General features: G+C 44.3%; 1 protein-coding gene and 1 long non-coding RNA gene across 3 annotated transcripts in view; one reads left to right on the top strand and one right to left on the bottom strand.

Annotated features, from left to right (window-relative positions):
- LOC123508141 (dopamine receptor 2-like) overlaps window positions 1-22,954 on the bottom strand; it is a 201,489-nt gene that overhangs the window by 121,115 nt on the left and 57,420 nt on the right. The window lies entirely within an intron of this gene.
- LOC123508143 overlaps window positions 8,600-22,954 on the top strand; it is an 84,698-nt gene continuing 70,343 nt past the window's right edge. Inside the window, exon 1 of the long non-coding RNA XR_006675872.1 lies at window positions 8,600-10,422. This is a non-coding gene — a long non-coding RNA (uncharacterized LOC123508143). The remainder of the gene's footprint in view (window positions 10,423-22,954) is intronic.

Here is a 22,954-nt window from a genome sequence, read left to right as displayed (position 1 = left end):
AGGAGGAGGAGGAGGAGGAGGAGGAGGAGGAGGAGGAGGAGGAGGAGGAGGAGGAGGAGGAGGAGGAGGAAGGAAGGAAGGAAGGAGGAGGCAACTTTGCGGGGCTGGTGGATGGGAGGTTAGTGGTCTCCTTCTCTTCCTCCTCCTCCTCCTCCTCCTCCTCCTCCTCCTCCTCCTCCTCCTCCTCCTCCTCCTCCTCCTCCTCCTCCTCCTTCCTCCGGGATATGATAATGAGTAACGTGCAGGAAAGGATGAGGGAATATGAATACAAATCATGGTGTTGTTTTCTTACTAAAACAACTTTTTCTTTCCCTTATTTTCCTCTGAATATTTTATCTATAAACATGCATTTATATTCTTTTTAATTCAGTAACTTCTTCATTTTGAATACCTTGATGTCCGTGATTTTGTTTTTATTTTGTGTTAGTCTATTATTCCTCAAAGGTATCTTGGTACCTATCTTTCTGTTGCTATTTTTTTTTTCCAGTGTTTTGTTGAAATATACGAGATTTCTCCAGTGTTTTGCTGATATATACCTGGCAACACTGGGGTATCTATGGAGTCAGTCACACGTACATTCATTAACACACATATACATAATAACAAATGCACAACTTACATACTAATTCATGGATATACGCCACATCAGGAAACACAAGCACAAACTGAACATACACATACATAAGAGAGACGAAGCACCACGTGTCTATGCATATATACTGATAGGGGCCCGCGCGTATACAGACACACACAAGAGAGAGACAAACACACGCTTGTTTTTGGTGTCCTTGAGCGCTGCTTCTTGTGTCCCTATAGTGACGGTGGCGCCTGTGAGTGTGAGAGCACCACTGCCACACATCACTCACTCACCCACCACCAGTCTGAGGTGTTAGTCAGTCCACACACACACACACACACACACACACACACACACACACACACACACACACACACACACACACACACACACACACACACACACACTCCTACGAGGTTAGATATTTCAATCCGTATTTCCTCCTCTTCCCGGAATCTTCTCTTCCTCCTCTTTTCCCTCCGTGTCTCTTGCCTTCTCTCCTTCCTCCCTTCCTTCTATTTCCTCCTAAAAGTCAGCGCACCCTCTCATGCCCTCCGGAAACGTCACTCTTTTTTGTTTGTTTTGGGGCGGCGGGCGATAGTGACAGGAGGGGATGGGGGGGGCAGGTAGGTGAGGATGAAGGCGACTGCAGGTGAAGCTCCGTCAAGGCTAAGCGTCTGGATTGATTTCGCTGTTAATGTAAAGTCCCCCGTGTGTTGCCGCTGGTGTAGTGACCCTCGGTGGCAGCGGTGGGGGAGCTAAGGTACAGCAGCAGTGAAGGTTAAATGATAAGGCGCCGCGATAACTCGAGGGAATTAGTTTGAATAATAACGTAAGAATATCAAGGAAAATGGCAGGCGGTTCTTCGCTATTAACCTCTTTAGTACTGGGACGCATTTTTACCATGAGTTTTGGGTGTGATTAGACGATTTTAGTGACATTAGGAAGGGTCTATTGTGGTCAGAATATTAATGGCCACAGTCTTCACTATTTCAATCTGTCACACGAGTTTCTGAAGCTGTATAGAATTACCAAATAGTTAGCAGAATGAATATGGAAACGCGTCTCAATACTGAAGGGGTTAAGTCTTCCAACGCTTGCCTTTGAATAGTGACACACAGACCCTCACACCCTCAGCCAGTGGTGCCGGATCTAACCCAAGAGATTGTGATGCGTGTCCATAACTCGGTAACAGGCAGGAATGGATATGAATAAGAATTTCAGAATATCAAGGAAAGTGCAGTCTTTGCATAAAACATACGCACAATGATGGCCACAGATTAGATAACCTTCAACACTTACTTCCTCTATATTTGATGCTTCTCAGTCTTAGGCCCCGCAGTGTGTCAAGAATAATTCTGTCGTTGCGTCATTTTCACACGGTGGGAAGTTGAGGTGGAAGGAGAGACTCAGGTGTTGTTGGGCAAGTTTTTTTCTAAACTAGTTTCGCTTTTGCCTTTCCCTGACGCAGCCACGAGCGAAACTTACATGGAATAAACTCACCTCAGTGCATTCGTCTCTCTGTTCTTTTCCCTTCACTTTCATCTGGACCAGTCAGAATTTGAACAGTTGAACAGATACAAAAGGAAGTTGGTTGAAAAATGGATGGAACCTTTAAGTAACTAGTCTTTACGTGAAGCCTTTGATGGTCTGAAGCAAAAGGCAAGATGCTTCCTTATTACATGTCCCACGCAGATGCTCTTTTTATTTTCTGCCTGTTAGCTTAATGGGTGTGATTTGATAATTACACCGAGCCTTTGTGTGTGTTTGTGTGTGTGTGTGTGTGTGTGTGTGTGTGTGTGTGTGTGTGTGTGTGTGTGTGTGTGTGTGTGTGTGTGTGTGTGTGTGTGTGTGTGTGTGTGTGTGTGTGTGTGTGTGTGTGTGTGTGTGTGTGTGTGTGTGTGTGTGTGTGTGTGTGTGTGTGTGTGTGTGTGTGTGTGTGTGTGTGTGTGTGGGCGGACGTGTGTATCACGTGAGAGAGAGTTGGGCGGACGAGAGAGAGAGAGAGAGAGAGAGAGAGAGAGAGAGAGAGAGAGAGAGAGAGAGAGAGAGAGAGAATATCAATCTGACAGTCATTCACTCAGTCAGTAAAGCAACTCTAAATCAATTATCTTTTTTTTTTTACTAATGATTCACGTACAATACAAACAAAAAAGAAAATATCATCTTAAAATCGTAACTTTCAATCCCCTCACTAACACGCACTCCTCTCAACTCACACTTGTACCACCAAACATTCATTTCACCTTCCACTAAACACAGCATCAAGCCATTACGTGTTTCGCTCTGTGTGTCACTGAGGCCGCCAGCGTCCAGGTATGTGGCACAAAGGATGTACAGTGAAAAAAAGGAGGAAAAGAGAGAAGTTCATGCGTATTTTATTCCGTTTTTTCCCCAAATGATCGGAGGCAAAACAGGGTGAGCAGCATGACACAGTGAGCTGGTCCCTGTGATGTCCGTGTTTACCGAGCTACTCGCTGATGACGCGCCGCGATGCTATTCTGTTTATTACTGCTGCTCGCTCACGTTTTTCCCTTGACCTGTGCTGCTGGCCTGCGCTGTTTTCAGAGAGAGAGAGAGAGAGAGAGAGAGAGAGTCAGTCAGTTAGGCAGATAGTGAAAGAGGAATTTTAGTTTTTTTTTTTTTTGTATCGCTTCAGAATCTTGCCTGGAGCGATAATGGTCTATATGAAACGCGGCGCATCAAAAGGAAATTGTGCAGCGCAGCGTGTGTTTAATTGGAATAGAGTCTGTTGTTGCCCGGTGGCTCGTCAAATATCGCACCAGTTGGCCCTTGATGCGCCTCTAAGGTGTAAACAATTAACCTGATAACTCAAGCAGGTGTATCGGACCGTATGGGAGAAGAGGTCAACAGCGTACCGTAACCCCTTCACTACTAGAACGCATTTCTACCTTGAGTTTTGTGTACGATTAGATAATTTCATTTACATTAAGAAGAGTCTATGGAGGTCAGAAGGTTAATGGGCAGAGTCTTCACTATTCTAATCCCCATATAAGTTTCAGAGGCTGTATAAAATCACTAAATAGTAAGTAAAATTAATAAGAAAACGCGTCCTGATATTCAAGTGTTTAAAATTACCGTAACCAAACATAAACTAACCCAACATAACATAATCTAAACCAAAGTAACGTAACACAACGTAATTCAATCTACAAAACAGTCACTCACCATCATTCACGCCTCAAGTACACGCTGGCACACGACACGTTGACACTCATCACACCCATCTATCAATCCATCCATCGCGTGGCAGGTGACCAACTGACCACTCTGAACACCTTGAGACACTCAACAGTAACCTTCTACCATTCTGAGCCAGCGACCTTGCTACACTTATCCTTGTTTGCTCTTGTGTGTGTGTGTGTGTGTGTGTGTGTGTGTGTGTGTGTGTGTGTGTGTTTCTATTTGTCTGTCTGTCTGTCTGTCTGCTTGTTTGGTCTGTGTGTGTGTGTGTGCGTGTGTGTGTGTGTGTTTTACTGTTTGATCTGCTGCAGTCTCTGACGAGACAGCCAGACGTTACCCTACGGAACGAGCTCAGTGCTCATTATTTCCGATCTTCGGATAGGCCTGAGACCAGGCACACACCACACACCGGGACAACAAGGTCACAACTCCTCGATTTACATCCCGTACCTACTCACTGCTAGGTGAACAGGGGCTACACGTGAAAGGAGACACCCAAATATCTCCACCCGGCCGGGGAATCGAACCTCGGTCCTCTGGCTTGTGAAGCCAGCGCTCTAACCACTGAAATACCGTGTGTGTGTGTGTGTGTGTGTGTGTGTGTGTGTGTGTGTGTGTGTGTGTGTGTGTGTATGTGTTTGTGTTTGTCTGTCTCTCTGTGTGTCTGTCTATGTTTGTCTGTGTGTCTGTCTGTATGTATGGTCTGTGTGTGTGTGTGTGTGTGTGTGTGTGTGTGTGTGTGTGTGTGTGTGTGTGTGTGTGTGTGTGTGTGTGTGTGTGTGTGTGTGTGTGTGTGTGTGTGTGTGTGTGTGTGTGTGTGTGTGTGTGTGTGTGTGTGTGTGTGTGTGTGTGTGTGTGTGTGTGTGTGTGTGTGTGTGTGTGTGTGTGAGAGAGAGAGAGAGAGAGAGAGAGAGAGAAACAAAACACAGCTCTACAGCTCAGCGCAGCTTCCATTACGCGCCTCTACACGCTATGAATCTACTATTATGCAAAATCGTGTGTGGGGAGGGAAGGAGGGAAGGAGGGAGGGATGGAAGGATGTTAGAGGAGGGAGGGAGGGATGCTAGAGGGAGGGAGGGTAGGAGGGAGGGAAGGAGGGAAGGAGAGAGGGAAGGAGGGAAGGATGTTAGAGGGAGGGAGAGCAGAGAGGGATTTAACTTTTTAGAGCTTCCGGTTATAAATAATTACAAATGGACGATGCTGAGTCAAAGAGATCGTGTGTGTGTGTGTGTGTGTGTGTGTGTGTGTGTGTGTGTGTGTGTGTCTGTCTGACTGTCTATCTTTGTGTGTGTGTGTGTGTGTGTGTGTGTGTGTGTGTGTGTGTGTGTGTGTGTGTGTGTGTGTGTATGTGACAATGTTTGAATTTACTACCAAGTTGTGATGTTTTTGCTGTCGTTCATATGTTAGTAGTAGTAGTAGTAGTTGTTGTTGTTGTTGTTGTTGTTGTTGTTGTTGTTGTTGTTGTTGTTGTTGCTTTCATATACACACACATTTTTTACTTACGATGTGAAGTGGAATAGAGTGAATAATGATGTAGGGCCTAACGAGCGTTGAATAACACCAATTTGTGTACACGTTTACTAAATGAAAAACTGATGAAAAAAAAGAGAATATATAACCTACATTGTGACAGACGACCTCGTTTTGTGCAGAATTTGGAACAATGCGGCCGTGAACAGTTTCAGAGAACACGGCGCTCACTGAAGGCTAGGCTGTGGGAAGGCGTGGCTTTTGTACCTATTGGCTTCAGACTACTCAATGATGCAAGGGATTAGGGAGTGGCGGTGTCATTAGAGAGAGAGAGAGAGAGAGAGAGAGAGAGAGAGAGAGAGAGAGAGAGAGAGAGATCACTTACCTACCTATATATATCTTAATTAACGCTGATCTTTTTCCTTCATTTGCTAATTATATATTTAACCCCTTGAGTACCATGACGCGTTTCCATATTCATTCTGCTTACTATTTGGCGATTTTATACAGCCTCAGAAACTCATGTGGGGATTAAAATAGTCAAGACTGTAGCCATTAACCTTCTGACCTCCATAGACCCTTCCTAGTGTCAATAAAATGGTCTAATCGTACAGAAATCTAAAGGTAAAAATATGTCCCAGTAATGAAGAAATTAAACACTTCCACATAAACACTGATTTAGTTTTTTCATCTGCTAACACTTACTACACTATTTAGGGAACACCAATACTCTGATTTTACTTCTCACTTACTCTATAACCTGATAAAGTTCCTCTATACACTACTGACTGCTTGGGCTACATCATTCGTGCTTAGTTCTCTCACACACACACGTAGATTCCCACATACTCGTAGACTCTGTGGTATCTCATCGGCGGGAGTGTTGTGAGGGTGATGTGTAGGAAGAGGCGAGTGAGGGAAGGCAGATGGAGGGCGGGAGGGCTGCGGGAAAGCAGGAGGGCGAGCAGGAGAGAGGAATGAGACAATGTTTAGCTTACGTACAAACTGTTTATCTGGGGACAGAAATCAATTTTGTGTGATATAACCTTAGCGCAACCTAGAAGAAAAAACTGGCGAGTGTGTGTGAGTGTGTGTGTGTGTGTGTGTGTGTGTGTGTGGAAAGAAGAGCCCTCAGCAAGTCCAGGAGCAATAATAAGACGCCACTTAAGATCCTCCATTAGCATGTTATTATGTTTGTGCGTGATGAGCAGGAGGAAGCGATTACGTAGAGCCAAGGACAAGGAGGAGGAGGAGGAGGAGGAAGAGGAGGAGGAGGAGGAAGACAAGGACGAAGGAGGTGAAGGAGGAGGTGGAGGAGGAGGAGGATGAGAAGGATACTGGTCAAGGTTAAATGTGTGGCGTGTCTTTCCCATCTGTTTTCTACTCCTTGCGTATCATGAGAAGGTTCGCTCATCGTGTATCAAGTGAGGGTGTTATTAGGTTAGGTTAGGTTAGGTGGTGGTGGTGGTGGTGGTGGTGGTGGTGTCGCTTCTTATTACTTAAATATGAGGCATGTCACTTCTTTCACTTCCTGTCAGGTTAGTGTAATAAATCCTTGTTAGCAGGTACAGGAAGTGAAAGAAGAGAAAGAGAAGGAGCAGCAGGAGGAGGAGGAGGAGGAGGAGGAGGTGGAGGAGGAGGAAGAGGAGGAGAAGGAGAAGTGAGAAGAGAAGACAGGAGAGATGAGGAACTAAGAGTGAAAAAAATGGGTAAGGTAGAAAAGAAAGAACAAGGAAGAGAGACTGACGTAAAAATAAGAGAGCAGGAATAGAGAGAGAGAGAGAGAGAGAGAGAGAGAGAGAGAGAGAGAGAGAGAGAGAGAGAGAGAGAGAGAGCGAAGTAAGAAATTAAGACCAAGGAAGAGAAAAAAAAAGTAGTGGGGAAAATAGGAAAGACAAGAAGAAAGAAGAGAAAATAAGGAGGAGAGAATTAAGAAAAAATGGAGGAGGGGAAAAAACAGACAAAACCAGCGTAAGAAGACGAAAATAAAAAAAAATGATATAATGCACAGTTGAAAAAAGTAAAGGAGAGAAAAGAAATATGAGACAAAAGTGAGAGAAAATGAGACACACACCAAAGAACACAAGAAAAATGAGAGAGAGAGAGAGAGAGAGAGAGAGAGAGAGAGAGAAAGGAGAGAGAAAGAGAGAACCAAGGCGTTGAAAGGGAGTAATGGCGAACCTTGAAGACGAGGACGGGGGAGAGGAGAAGACGGGTGGAGGGGGGTATTGCCTTGAATGTATAGAGGAAGGTGTCGTAGGGAGCAAAGAGGAGGAGGAGAAGGGGAAAGGTGAGAAGGAATAAGGAGAGGAATGTCCAGCGTCAGACACCCAATCATCCATCTTCCTCTCGGCCAGTGTAAGGCTGAGGCACTCATTAGTCACGCTCCCACGAGAAAGGTTAGCGGGAAAACGGAAAACCAGTGGCTTAGGTTAGGCTGGATTAGGTTGGGTTAGGTTAGCTTAGGGTAGATTAGATTGAATTAAGTTAGGTTGGGTCGGATTGGGTTGGGTTAGGTTAGGTTAGATTAGTGGCTTTAAAGAGTGACTTAGGTTAGGTTAGGTTAGGTTAGGGTAGATTAGTTTGAGTTAGATTAGGTTAGGTTAGATCAGTGGCTTTAAAGAGTGACTCAGGTTAAGTTAGGTTAGGTTTAAAGGAGCGACTCAGTGCAGGACGGAGACTCTCATCTATCACGGCGTTCTTAGGCTCATATTCTCAAACACTTCTGTGCTTCACCTCTACTGTTTCAAAATGCTTTATCAAAATTTACATGAGTTTTTTAATGTGCTTTTACGGTTTTATAGAGAGACTGACAATATTTCTACTTTATCAACTGGAGAAACACTCTTGAAAACCCCACTGATCATCTTTGTGGCCTTGGAAAACAGTCATGGTGAGAGGTAAAGCTTTTCTGAATACGGACCCAGTGACTTAAGGAGTAACTTGGTGGCGGACGCAAACTCGAGCGGTGGACTGACTGACTGTATCTTGATTGCTCTTGTTTTCCTTCGGGTTCAGTGTGAGTGGTGCGAGTGAGGGAGGCTGAGAGAAAAAACTAGCGAGGTCAGGACAGATAAGGTCATGTTTGGTTCAGCTTGGTGTGAGAGGGTCATTTTTCAGTCCTAGACCCTTTTTTCCCCTCTCTCCCTGTTTCTCTCTCCCTCTCCCTCTTTCTCTCCCTCTCTCTCTCTCTTTTTTGTAGGGTAAGGACGAGAAATGGAAATGACGCTACTGTGGCCGCCTCTTCTTTTTGAACACACACACACACACACACACATACACATACATACACACACACACACACACACACACACACACACACACACACACACACACACACACACACACACAGATACACACTAACAACGTTCCATGGCCCGCCTAAGGGAATGGTCAGGAGATTTCCAATATTTTTACATGAATGATTCCGAACACAAAACACCCACAAATTTTTCAACATTCCTGTGTCTGAAGAGAATTTCTAAACCATCTTTGTTCTTCCACGCGAGGCACAATGTCATTTCCGTGGCCATGTTTACATTACATTTTCCTTACCACGCTGCTCCACGTCACCTACTTCCCTTAACCCAACACAACCCTAGGCAGGAAAAAAATTGAAGTCCCATAGTACACCTTCAAAAAATCAATCTTCATGTTGATGGACGTGAAGCTATGCATGTATTTTAATATATATTGAACACGAATATTGAATTTCCGGTCATTTATGGTAAGCTCCAGTAGTTCTTCCTGTATTCTTTCTCTGGTCTGAGTGGCGACGCGGGAGGAAGCGAACAGCATCACAGTCGGAAGTAATCGTCGCCATCCGCAGGCAGGGAAAACCACGACCCAGCGCTCGGCGGCAGGCAGACGGACACTCGCTGCCCCCTTCTCTCCCTCCAGGGTCTAAATATAGCTGGGCAGGGTAGTGAGGTTTGTCCGATTGCCCTGCCGCTGCTCACTGGCCCGTGGTTTTGTGAGGGATGGAGGGAGTTTGTGAGTTTTGCTTCCCTTTGCACCGGTGAGGGAGCCGAGCTGGCCGGCGGCAGGCTTGTGGTGCGATGCTAATGTGCGTGAGTGATGTTTGGGTTGATTTTTAAGTTTAAGTTTAGGATATTTACGTGTGCTGAGTGGGTGCTGAGGGCAGGAATGTTGTGTTTGTTTGGTTCGCCTCTCATCCGGCTACTGACAGCTACTACTACGTCCCTTGTGTACTGAAGGCAGGGAGCGATCTCGTGTTGACGGCCACCTCTTCTTATTCTATCACTTTTAACCCCTTCAGTACCATGACGCGTTCTCATATTCATTCTGCTTACTATTTCATGATTTTATACAGCTTCAGAAACTTGTGTGGGGGATTAAAATAGTGAAGACTCTGACCATTAATCTTCTGACCTCCATAGACCCTTACTAATGTCAATAAATTGGTATATTCGTGCAGGAATACCTAGGTAAAAATGTGTCCCAGTATTGAACGGGTTAAATATATTGAGTTGTGCTGAGGGCAGGAATCTTGTCTCCACGGGCTTTTCTTTTTATTCTATGGCTTTTCGATATGCTGATGGCAAGTTGTTATTACCTGGACATCCTGGTTTTGCAGCATGTCTTTTTTTCTAATATGCGTCCTTTGTGTTCTACAGGTGCAGCGGCATTGAGAGGCTGTAAGGGGTGCAGAGGGCGCTCCGCTCATCACATCAAGCAGGAAGTGGCGACGAAATCGGTGAAAAATACCCCGTGTCTTGTGTTTTGAGGTGACGGCACTGGTATAACTAGTGAGGGAGAAGAACGCACGTCCTTCAGCTAACAAAGACTCCTCCCGCAAGCCACCCAGCACTGGTGTCCCCTCCGCCCCGTCGCCCCGCTGCCCCACCTCCCCATCACTCGTAAACAAAAACATCGTCCATAACTGACTCCCGGTTCCCAGCCCCTCCGAGCCACCTGGCACCCCCCACCCTCGCTCTCCGCTGTCTGGGGTGAGCTTGGGGTCCTGCCGGAAGTATGGCGTCCAGATTCTAGTATCCTGCGAGTAGGACGTGGGATACGTACACAGAACCTCTCCTGTTGCTCCCTCCCTCTCACTCCTATGCCTCGCTTGGAGATCCCTTCATGGCATACGCCGCTCACCATCACCACCACCACCACCACCACCACCACCACCACCACCATGACGCCGAGTAAGTACAACGATAATAATAACAGTATTGACACGTAGTAGGTAACTGGGCAATGGCCGTTGAATGTGACATACTGTTTTCTTTCATTTTTACGTAAGAGGGAATACCGGCTAAGAGCATTAAAAGATAATATAAATAAAGGCCCACTGAGGTGCCGGTCCCCTAACAAGTTGATGTAGTTAGAAGGGGGACTCCAAGATGGTATAGGAGTCACAATTTTTTGCCTGTGCCTTCTTGTCTTGACGTTTCGTGGTGGGGTGACATGGCCTTGAATATGTCCACTGCTCTGCTCGTCGCTCACTTTCCTGGCGCATCTTTGCAAACCAGGCTCTTGTTTCCATGCTGGATAAAGTCACGAGTCTTCAGCCACTTGTGTAGAGGCTGCCTGTCTGCCTGGAGTGACGCGGGAGGGAAGGGAACACCGCCACACTTATACTCTCTCTCTCTCTCTCTCTCTCTCTCTCTCTCTCTCTCTCTCTCTCTCTCTCTCTCTCTCTCCGTGTTTTTTTTTTCATTACTGTACATTCCTTCACTGATCCGGAAACTTTGACTGCATTTTGAGTGGAAAACAGGAATACCTTCATACATGCATGAAAAGAAAGACACACACACACACACACACACACACACACACACACACACACACACACACACACACACACACACACACACACACACACACACACACACACACACACACACACACACACACACACACACACACACACACACACACACACACACACACAAAACAAAACAGACAGGTAGGCAGGGTAATATAGAGACAGACAGACAGACGGACAGGTAAATACAAATAAACAGAAAGAGAAACACATGCATTCAAATAAAAGTTAGGGCTTGATAGAAATGCATGAATGCTCTAAAAGGGTGAAAATAGGAAGGAAAACGAAATTGTATTCTTTTTTTTTTTTTTCAACCAGTATCATCAGCGGTATGTTCTGCGCTGTACTCTGCTCTCCCCTCACTCGTTGGCGGAGCTCTCGAATAGAATGTAGGTCTTTATACATAAACCAACTGGGGACTGACCTGCAATATGAATTAAGAGAACAGGTAGGCAAGTTTTAGCTCAGCAGGGATGGATACGCGAGGTACGAGTATTGTACAGAAAATGCTTCTAGTGCGGAGGAGGATGCGGAAGTGAATTGTGAATGTCCCACCCTCCTCCTCCTTCACTCCTCAAAAAAAATTCAAAATTCTGCACAAGATTCTCAGAATATCAAGAAAGAAATGAAATACTGAGATCCACGACTACACTAATGCAAAGTAGTCAAGAAGAAAGAAAAAAGAAAACTAATGGATACTGAGAGAATGAAATGATGGTGAGGAAGAATCGGAGTCGGAGAGCAGTGAAAGGAAGGGAGACAGAGAGGAGGACGTGATAAAGATTTAGGGAAGGGAGAAAAAAGAAGGTGGTGACACAAGGCATAGGAAGTGAAATAGGAAAGTATAAGAAAAACTGTGCAGAAAATGACGAGGTGGATATGTAGAAGGTAAAAATAGGACAATTTTAAAGAGGTTATGAAAAAAAAACTCAAAAGATGTAGATGGAAAGATGTGAAACGCAGTATAAGGAAGAAAAGAAATAGGAAAGAAAAGAACATTCAAAAGGTAATAAGCGAATAAGACGAAAGAAAGGGAAGAGAAGAACAAGGAGATGATTGAGGCAGAAGAAATAGACATGAAATTGAGATTCTGAAGAGAGAGAGAGACAAAAGAGTAATGGAGATGGAGAAGGAGCAGAATGGAAAGAGAAAGAGAGAAATAATAGAAACGGGGATGGAGAAGGAGGAGAATGGAGAGAGAAAGAGAGAGAGAGAAAGAAAGAAGAGCTAAAGAAGGAGGAGAATGAAGAGAGAAAGAGAGAAAGAAGAAAACGGAGATGGAGAAGGAGGAGAATGGAGAAGAGAAAGAGAGAAAGAAGAGCTAGACAAGGAGAATGGAGAGAGAAAGAAAGAAAGAAGAAAACGGAGATGGAGAAGAAGAGAATGAAGAGAGAGAGAGAGAGAGAGAGAGAGAGAGAGAGAGAGAGAGAGAGAGAGAGAGAGAGAGAGAGAGAGAGAGAGAGAGAGAATGAGAGGGAGATATACGAGGTGACTCCGGGGTGGTACAAGGCTTGACTGATTCCACTCGACGCCGCTTTTGGCAGTAAATTCAGTGGAAGGCCGCGCAACACATCCCCTTTGGCCCTCAGAGTGCCAGTCTGCTATCCGTGCTGGGGGGGATCGATAGTGTGTGTGTGTAGTGCTCTGTTACTGAACACGAGGTGGCTGGGACCTTGTTTATGGGTCCCAGTCACTGAATGTTCGTCAGGCTTTGTTTGGCTGATAAAGAAATCCAAGAATTTTCACTCCTTTATCCCATTCTCTCTCTCTCTCTCTCTCTCTCTCTCTCTCTCTCTCTCTCTCATACGGTATTCATATTCTCACAAATTCCTCTGTGCTACCTCTCTCTCTCTCTCTCTCTCCATTCCTTTCGTCCCTCGCTCCCTCCCTCCCTCCCTTCCTTCCTTCCTACCTGCCTCCCACCAAACCGTCCTATATTCAATGCTCGCTTTCCGCCTCCCGCGCATCCCGTCTTGCGTGTGATTTACAATGCCATAAGTCAAGGTACTTTTACATTAATCCTCATTTTATCCGCCCTCAATCTTCATTTTCCTTTCCCTTCTTTCATGTGTCAGCCAAATTTTTTTTCTCTAAGTTAACATACGTAGAGGAATTAATGTACTTTCTATCTACATGGTTTGAGGGATGCTTTCTAAAACTCTCTCTCTCTCTCTCTCTCTCTCTCTCTCTCTCTCTCTCTCTCTCTCTCTCTCTCTCTCTCTCTCTCTCTCTCTCTCTCTCTCATCTCCTAAACCAATAGCGAAGGAGGGGCAAGCTGCTGTTATGAGGCTGAGGGAAAGGAAAGGAAGAGAAGGGAAGGAAAGGGAAGGAGAGAGAGAGAGAGAGAGAGAGAGAGAGAGAGAGAGAGAGAGAGAGAGAGAGAGAGGCAAAGGGGTTGGTTGAGATTTCTGGAGGTTGTCTGCGCGGTCTAGAAACGGATCACTTTAGAGTTTGGTGCATTCCTAAAGGGAGATTAAGGGTCCTCCACCTTCCTCTTTGTTCCCTACTGCTGGTGGGGGGTGGAGAGAGAGAGAGAGAGAGAGAGAGAGAGAGAGAGAGAGAGAGAGAGAGAGAGAGAGAGAGAAAAGTGTGTATGTGTGTGTGTGTGTGTGTGTGTGGGCTGAAGAGTCCTCACAAACCTAAACAGGAGACTTAAAGAACCTTCATCAGTCTGCTCTTCATGTGAGTTAGTTTTGTGTCTCTCCCTACTTTGCTCTCTACTTCTCCTTTTTCCCTCCTTCAGCTTGGCCTTCACCTAAATGACCACTAAATACCTCGTTCACATAAAAAAAGAAAATTGATCCCCAGCCTGTGTGTGTGTGTGTGTGTGTGTGTGTGTGTGTGTGTGTGTGTGTGTGTGTGTTGTCTCTCTCTCTCTCTCTCTCTCTCTCTCTCTCTCTCTCTCTCTCTCTCTCTCTCTCTCTCTCTCTCTCTCTGGGGAAGAAAAATCTGATCTCAGCGCTTGTGTGTTTAGAGGGAGTGACAGAGGAAGGCATCTACTAGTCTCTCTCTCTCTCTCTCTCTCTCTCTCTCTCTCTCTCTCTCTCTCTCTCTCTGGGTTATTAAGGGATGAGAGGTGTGGTAAGGTTGGAATCTTACTCTTCATTGTCCTCCTCGCTGTAATGGAGGGAAAAATGACTTGTATCATTGAGACCACTACTGCTACTGCTAATGAGAGAGAGAGAGAGAGAGAGAGAGAGAGAGAGAGAGAGAGAGAGAATGCATTTGTTCCATTTTTTTACGTTTTCATGTAATTATATACTATATTTGTGTGTTTACGTATTTCAGCTCTCTCTCTCTCTCTCTCTCTCTCTCTCTCTCTCTCTCTCTCTCTCTCTCTCTCTCTCTGGCTGGCTGTCTCAATCTAACAATCCTATCCAACGTCCATATCCCGTTTTCTATGACTGGCTCGAAGGGGATGGAAGGAGGGATGGAGGGAGGAGAGGGACCTACACTGGTATTAATTTACGGTTTATTCTGGGAAGAGACAAAGGGATTACAAGAAGAAGCGTCCAGGAAAGGAGAGAAAGTGAAGCCGGTCTTTTCTTCCCTCTTTGTATTTCTTCGACTAAGAGAGAGAGAGAGGGAGAGGGAGAGAGTAAAGGAGCAGGTAATCTTTATGTTGTTTGCTTACAGTGTGACTTATATTAATGTGGTAAAATGGAGTGGATGGATTTGTAGGAGTGACAGTGATGAGATAACTAATGAGAGAGAGAGAGAGAGAGAGAGAGAGTGTGTGTGTGTGTGTGTGTGTGTGTGTGTGTGTGTGTGTGTGTGTTATGAACTGGTAAACATTCCCATAAAAACTGCGTCATTTCATACACACACACAAAAAAAAAAAAAAAAGAGAAAATCGAGGCACCAGTTACGAAAAAAATAAAAAAAAGAATTAAATGCTCAAATAATATCAACAAATTTCATGAGAATAAAAAAATGTGTTAAAAAAAGGAAGCTGCAAAAATATGAACAATCCTCCTCCTCCTCTTCCTCTTCTTCCTCCTCTTCCTACTCCTCCTCCTCCTCCTCCTCCTTCCATACAAACACATCACAAACACCTCGAAAACCACCTTGTTGCATCTTGGCGTGAAAATAATGAGGTTGGGTGTTGTGTGTTTTGCGTCTCTCGTCTCGTTAGTGAAGTACTGTTGAAGCGGAAACGACCCATACACGCCTCACAAACGCCTTCAAACATTCATACATGGTTCAGTTCAACGCAGATTGTGTTTTTTCTGTCGCAGTTCAAAACATGAGGAATCTGGAAGCGTGGTAGGATGTCAATCAGGATATAAATAAGATAGATAAAGAAAATGAATAAGAAATCAAATGTTACGAGATTCAGGTTCATATTACGACGAGGAGCCTGAATGCAAGCGACGAGAAGCCTTGAAATGTGGGAGGTTACTAATCAGGGAATGAATGGAAGATGGTGATAAAAATAGAGATGAAATATAAAAAGGAGATAAGTTACAATAGATTTGGTAGAAAATATACAGGAATAGTGGCTCTAAGGCTCAGAAAATATGTGATAGATGAAGAAGAATAGAGAGGAGAGTGTAAAAGAGAATAGATTACATATTATTAACGAAATATTGGGATTTTTCTTTTATGTAGAATTAAAGATTTTTATGGGAACTTGGAAGATAAACAAGTCCATACGCGTGGGAGAGAGAGAGAGAGAGAGAGAGAGAGAGAGAGAGAGAGAGAGAGAGAGAGAGAGAGAGAGAGAAAGAGAGAGTGGGTGGGTAGCAGGAAAGCTAAACATAAACATTGAATCCAGCTTTCCGTGAAGAATTAAGGCCTTTTCCCCGGAATGTAAGCGATCAGCAGCCTGGAAGCGTAGGAGGGACACAAATAAGGGAACATATATAGAGAGAGATGGAGGAGGAAGAGGAGGAGGAGGAGGCGGTGGGAGAGAGCGGTGTTTTGAGTGATAACTGATTTGTTTGCCTGGGGCGGGGATGGAACCCACGCGTCCATACACAAGGTTAGCTCGCTGCCCGTGGTGGGTGGATGAATGGTGTGCTCTGATTTACACAGGAGATTACTGTTATTCCTCGTGAACCCGTGACCCGCCATCCCTCTCTCTCTCCCGTCCTCCTTCCCTTCCCCCCTGCAGCGCGCGACGGAGGCTCTCTGAGGCTTGCTTAGTTACGAAACACCACACGCTCAACTTAGACCTGTGATTGCTGGCTGATGGTGTGGCGAGGTGAATCTTGCTCCTGTTGTCATTGTTGCTGTTGTTGTTGTTGTTGTTGTTGTTGTTGTTAGTGGTGGTGGTGGTGTTTTTATTAATATACCTACGAGAGGATTAGTATCAATAAAAATATGAAGTTGTTGTTGTTGTTTGTTGTTGTTGTTGTTGTTGTTGTTGATACTATACCTACGAAAATATTAGTACCAATAATATACGTAGTTACACATAATTTAAAATGAAAATAGAAATAAAATCAAAGAATATAAGATCAAATCCAAACAAAAAAAACCTAAAGAATTAACTAAGAATCAAGAATAAAATCAACAAACACACCAACTGACAGAGGTTATCATGGAAGAATTAGGTCATCTGATACGTAGCGAACATGAGACAGCCTTCCTGCCTTCATGAATCCAGCACTGATGAACCGCAGCGTAGTGAAATGCAGACTATAATGGAGGCAGGACTATTGAGAGAAAGGCGACTATTGCTAATACTTTACTCGGGGATCAGTGTGGTGGAAACAATTAGCACACACTCGCACGCTGGTCTGTGGCTATTTGAGTGAAGGTTTGAAGGTTGAGCTTGAAAAATGGATGTGGAACGGTGAATGATGAGTGAGAAGAGGGAGTTACTCATGGATATTGACGATTAGGTTATAAATAGAAGTAAAAGGTAGACATGGGAGGTAGAAATGAAGATGAGTCAAGTGGAAAGAAAGGAAGGTGAAAGGTGAGAATGAAGGTGGAAGTAGGTAAGAATAAAGGTGTAATTGAAGGTGAAGCAGGTGATAATGGAGGTGGTAATAGGTGAGAATGAAGACGAAAACAGGTGGAAATGAAGGTGAAAGGTGAGAATAAAGGTGAAACAGGTGAGAATGAAGGTGAACAGGTGAGAATGAAGGTGAAGGGTGAGAATGAAGGTAGAATAATTTTGAATGGAAGTGAACTAGGTGAAGGTGACTAGTAAACGGTTAGATTAGGTTAAATTAAATTAGGTTAGGTCAAAATAATAAGAAAAAACACGTGGAAAAATATGAGAAGGGAAGAAGATGGAGACCTGAAGATTAGATTAAACTGATCAGGTTAGGTTACGTCAAAAAAAAAAAAAAAACGTGGAAACAGATGAGAGGGAAGCAAGATGGAGGGCTGGAGATGACTAACGGGAGACGACACGGAGCACGACAGCAAGAGGCAGTGCGGCCCATTACTGCAGCAGGAGGGAAGGAAAGAAGGAAAGAAGGAAGAAAGGCCAGGAACAATAGGCGAGTGTTTACCATAAAGACCAGTCACCCTCGTGCTCTCTCAGGAACACCCATTGGAAAAATAACCGAAGTGCTGCAATTACCTCAAGTCTGAAAACACTCCTCCAAAATACCAACCATTTTGTCTGTGTGTGTGTGTGTGTGTGTGTGTGTGTGTGTGTGTGTGTGTGTGTGTGTGTGTGTGTGGATGAGGATTCTACATTGCACAAGATCTAGTTGGTGTGGAGGAGCCTTCGTCTTTACTATCCTACATCACTGCATATGGAAAGGTTGATGGGGAGAAGCCTTCGTATCTATTATCCAACCCTCCCTGCTCTCTCTCTCTCTCTCTCTCTCTCTCTCTCTCTCTCTCTCTCTCTCTCTCTCTCTCTCTCTCTCTCTCTCTCTCTCTCTCTCTCTCTCTCTCTCTCTCTCTCTCTCTCTCTCTCTCTCTCTCTCTCTCTCTCTCTCTCTCTCTCTCTCTCTCTCTCTCTCTCTCTCTCTCTTGGCAGCTCCACCACGCTCCTAACCCCAGACCAAAGGAAGCGTTGCCTCTCCTCTCCTTGTCCTTCATTTGTGTTTCTTTGTGACTCGCTCATTAGAGTGGCCTAGGACTGATCTTACCTGTGAAGTAAATGGTGGGAATCTCCTTAATTAGCGTCCCCCCATTACCTGTCCAGTAATGAACCTTTTTGCTCACCAAAGTCCACAAATTGTTTTACTTTTCTTTTTTTTTTTTGCCCGAGCTTTTATTTTTTAATCCGTTTACGTTTTGTCTCTTCTTTATTTCGCTAATTGCTTTTGAAACTGGACATTTTTGCCTTAATTGTTTTGTTTGGGATTTAATTTTTTACATAGTCTTTCTGTTTTGTTTCTGTTCTCTGCGTTTGAGTGGGAGAGGGTGTTTGTATGTAGGTCTGGTTACGTGTGTGTGTGTGTGTGTGTGTGTGTGTGTAAGTGTGTAAGTGTGTAAGCGTGCGTGTATGTGTGTGTAGATAGTTTACAAACCACCCCTATCTCCTTCACCCTGTTTCCCTTTCTTTTCCTCGTTGCATCCTCCTGTTATCCTCTCTTCATCTCTCTTTCCTCTCCATTCCATTACCATCACTATATAGATTTCCTGCAGCCTCCGCCTATACTTCCCTTCACCACACAGTTTCTCATCGAATTTCTCTTCGTGTCCGGCAGATTTTCCCTCCCTGTCGTAATGGTGGCTTAATTAAGGTAATTGCCTCATTTGTATGCAGGCAAGACCTCCCGAAACTGATCACATTTGCATCTAATGACGAAGAGGGTTTGATACTGATTAATGCTCTCCGGCCAGGCGTCTCCAAAGGCTCCCCGGCTGATCGTGTAAACAAACACATGCCAGGGATTAATAGCTGCTCCTTCCCTGCCCCTCTCCCTTTATTCTTGTCCCTCTGTCTGCCTCTCTTCTCTCTTTACTTTCTTGCTAACTCTCTCTCTCTCTCTCTCTCTCTCTCTCTCTCTCTCTCTCTCTCTCTCTCTCTCTCTCTCTCTCTCTCTCTCTCTGCTTCCTGTTCACTTTTAGCCTTTTAGAGTTTGTCTTCCTTTCTTTCTCTATTTTTGTTTCTCTTTCTTGTCTTCCATTTAACTTTTCTCTCTTTTTCCTTGTTTTTGTCATTCCTCTTCCGTCTGTGTGTGTGTGTGTGTGTGTGTGTGTGTGTGTGTGTGTGTGTGTGTGTGTGTGTGTGTGTGTGTGTGTGTGTGTGTGTGTGTGTGTGTTTAATTGTTTGTCTGTGTCTGTCTGTATTTCTCTCTCTCTCTCTCTCTCTCTCTCTCTCTCTCTCTCTCTCTCTCTCTCTCTCTCTCTCTCTCTCTCTCTCTCTCTCTCTCTCTCTCTCTCTCTCTCTCTCTCTCTCTCTCTCTCTCTCTCTCTCTCTCATCTCTTTTAAATGTATCTTACTAAATGTATCTTCCTTCTCACATTTTATCTTTCTCATCACTTCACTCTTGGTTATATTCCCTCTCTAATGTTCCTTTATTTCCATACTCATCACTGTTCCATCTTCACCACCATCTCTGCTTCCCTCTCCCCTCGTCACCTTCAACGCTGCAAAAAAGCTTCATGCTCGGTACTACGTCAACCACAATTAATTAAGGAAATTAACTTTATCCCTTGAAGTGCAGTGTGCCCTTAGTCTAATTAACACATGATTCACCTGCCGACACCTCGCAGGCATCAGGAGGCGGCGCGGACTGAACATGAGACGAGGGGATAGGAAGGATGAGGAAGAAAGAGGGAGGTAATGGAGGGAAGATTGGTAGGGAGAGAAGTTGATGGGGTGAAAGCAGGTGGATGTAGTGAGGGGCCGTGAACCTTGTGTGCATTTACGTGTGCGTGTGTGCGTGTGTGTGTGTGCGTGCGAGGATGACGACAATCTTAAACTTGGCCGGAAAGTTAGGCAAGTGTCATTAAACTTTGGATAACTTAGGAAGTGACTTAATGCTTCCGTGCCCTCCTTCCTTCCCTCTTCCCCTCCCATCCCGGCCGTACGAGTAACAGGTGGCGGCGCACTGGCTTGCTTCTGGCGTGCTTGAAAAGGGCATTATGTGGAGACTCTTCCTTCCTTTCTTCCTTCCCTTCATTTGTGCCTCTCTCTTTCTCTCTTTTTTTTTATCTAAGAGGAGGAAACCAGACAAGGGCAACAAAAAATATAAAAAAAGGCCCATTTAGTTGCCAGATCCGACAGGGTTAGCCAAAGGATAGGGATAAATGTCTTCAAACCTCCCTATTAAATGAAGTCAAACCATAAGAAGTTGAAAGTATCAGACATTATTGCTACCGGATCCTGTACTATACCACGTTCTACATCACTTCCTTGCCATACAGTCAGTACTTTCAGGTGGCTTTACTTAATGTTACATAGGTTTTTAAAGATTCTAGTGACAGGTCGATTGGTTTCTACATTATTCTACTTTCGAGGATCAGGTTAATCATCGCTTTGAATATGAGGCATTCAAAGGTCCAGTTCTAAGTGTCTTGTGTGTCCTTGTGTGTTATTACGTCTCATTAGTGATGGGAGCCTGAGAGAGAGAGAGAGAGAGAGAGAGAGAGAGAGAGAGAGAGAGAGAGAGAGAGAGAGAGAGAGAGAGAGAGAGAGAGAGAGAGAGAGAGAGAGAGAGAGAGAGAGAGAGAGAGAGACAGACAGACAGACAGACAGACAGACAGGCAGATAAAAAGGCAGACAGACAGACAGACAGAGAGAGAGACAGAGAGAGAGACAGACAGAGAGACTTACTTCTCAAATTTTGCACAATGATTTTCAGAATTTCCAGACCACACTGTTTAAGAACTGTCGCTTTCATTGATCTTTTCTTATGCTTTTATCTTGTCTCTCAGGCTATCACACCGTCATAAAGGAAAACTCGTCCCAATCTAAACATGTGACACCGTTTCCCGCTGCGTATTGCGTGCATTGTTCTCTTTGTAGCCCATGATGCAAAACTTTGGACACGTTCAGACACAAGGCTGCCGTGGAACATAAGTTATTACACACATCTTCCCTCGCCATGTTTCCCCAAGTACCCATTTACGAGCCAAGCATCAGGGAGGAAGAGCCGCTCGGTGGGTGGCCTGAGCGAGGACTACCCTGTCTCTGGCTCTGGCTCTGGTTCTGTCTGGCTCTCACTCCAAGATTCTAGTCGAGCCAGCCAGCCAGTCAGCCACCCAGCCAACCCGTACACAGCTTCCAATTATATCTAAGCCTTTTCCTGCTAATGACACGTTATTTGAGGAAGCACGGACGATTTCACCCAATAGAAGTAACTACCTGCATTGAAATATTTACTAGGTATCTAATCATCTGTGCTACGAGTGCTATCTTCAAAAATTATGATCTATATTTAAACTAGGTCGTTTTAGTAAGCCGAAACGAAGTCATGGCAATCAAAAGTAATAAAAATTGAGATTACAGGTACTGAACAGAGAACGCAAGTGTGAGGAGCGCATCGTGGTAGCACAATGAAAGGTGAGCAGGTAATACAGATGGCGTGTTCCCAAGTGTTCACCATCAGGCAGGTGTGAGGGGAGGGTTACTCTTGGCAATACACGTCTGGTATCCAAGACGGAGTATAATTACCGTTTTAGATTGGGTACATCTTTCCTGAGTCATTAATCACGTTGAGACATCTTTTCTTGGTCTATAAGCCACGTCTAATCATTCAAATGGCTAGAAATTGGTACACATATATTTCTCAATCTTCTTCTTCCTTGTAGTTGTTTGTAAAGGTTCCACGCATCACCTCTTGTTCTGGTAATTGTTTCATATTCATCTCTAAGGGAGCTGGCAATGAAGTGGGCCTTTATTTTCGTTGCCCTTGGCCAGTTCCCCCTCTTACAGGAAAAAAATATAGTGAAATGGTTGAGTTGGTTCACTTACGCTTTGCTTTGTATCTAAACCTTAACTACCATGGCGCCAGTCTCATTACACGTTATCAAGGCGTCTGAAGTAAAGTTTTGTAGGATATTGTTCATAATCGAGTTGTTAGAAGTCTTGCAGAATTACTGAAGCATTCTTATCGATATGCAAGATTCCATTTTTTTTTTTTTTTTTCAGTACCAGGACGCGTTTTCATTCTGGTTACTGTTTGGCGACTTCATAAGGCTTCAGAAAAATGTTAGGATTAGAATAATAAAAACTCTGGCCTTTAACCTTTTGACCTCCATAGAACCTTCCTAATGCAAATAAAATCGTCCAATCATACCCAAAAATCAAGGTATAAATGGGTCACAGTATTGAAGAGGTTTAGCGCAGCACTTGTCTGTAGTAATGAATAAGAGAGTAAGAGGGAACTTTCTATGGATTAAATTTAGTACAGATATAAGAAGTAAGTATTAAGATACGTGACTAGGAGGGAAGCTTCAGGGATTAAATGGATAGCAGATATAAGATGTTAGTGTTGTAAAGATACGTGACTAGGAGGGAAGTTTCTACGGATTAAATGGAGAGCAGATGTAAGATGTAGGTATTGTTAAAACACACACGTGACACCTTCATGCGGGGCAGTAGGGGGAAAAGGTGAGTCATTAACAGGTGCACAGCGAAGGACACGCGTGAAGCAGACTCGTGGAGCAACAGGTGTGGATAAAGACACTGAAATATAAAGAGAAGTGTCTGAAAGTGTGTATAGAAACGTACATATCAAAGGAAAAGGTGTGAAAAATGAATCTAGTTAAATTGCTCGAAATCAATTGCTGGGACAGTAAATTGGCAGAAATCAATTGCTTGGAAACAGGTGAGTCATTAACAGGTGTGCAGCAAATGACACATGAAGAGCAAAAACACGTGTGCAGGTGTGGATGAAGACACTTAATCCTTTCAGTACTGGGACACATTTTTACCTTACGATATGTGTACGATTAGACCATTTTATTGACATTAGAGAGGGTGTTTGGATGTCAGAAGATTAATGGTCACAGTCTTCACTATTCTAATACCCACCATAAGT

The sequence above is a fragment of the Portunus trituberculatus genome, chromosome 24, assembly GCF_017591435.1.
Source record: "Portunus trituberculatus isolate SZX2019 chromosome 24, ASM1759143v1, whole genome shotgun sequence".
NCBI lineage: Eukaryota > Metazoa > Arthropoda > Malacostraca > Decapoda > Portunidae > Portunus > Portunus trituberculatus.
This window is presented reverse-complemented; position numbering and strand designations above follow the sequence as displayed.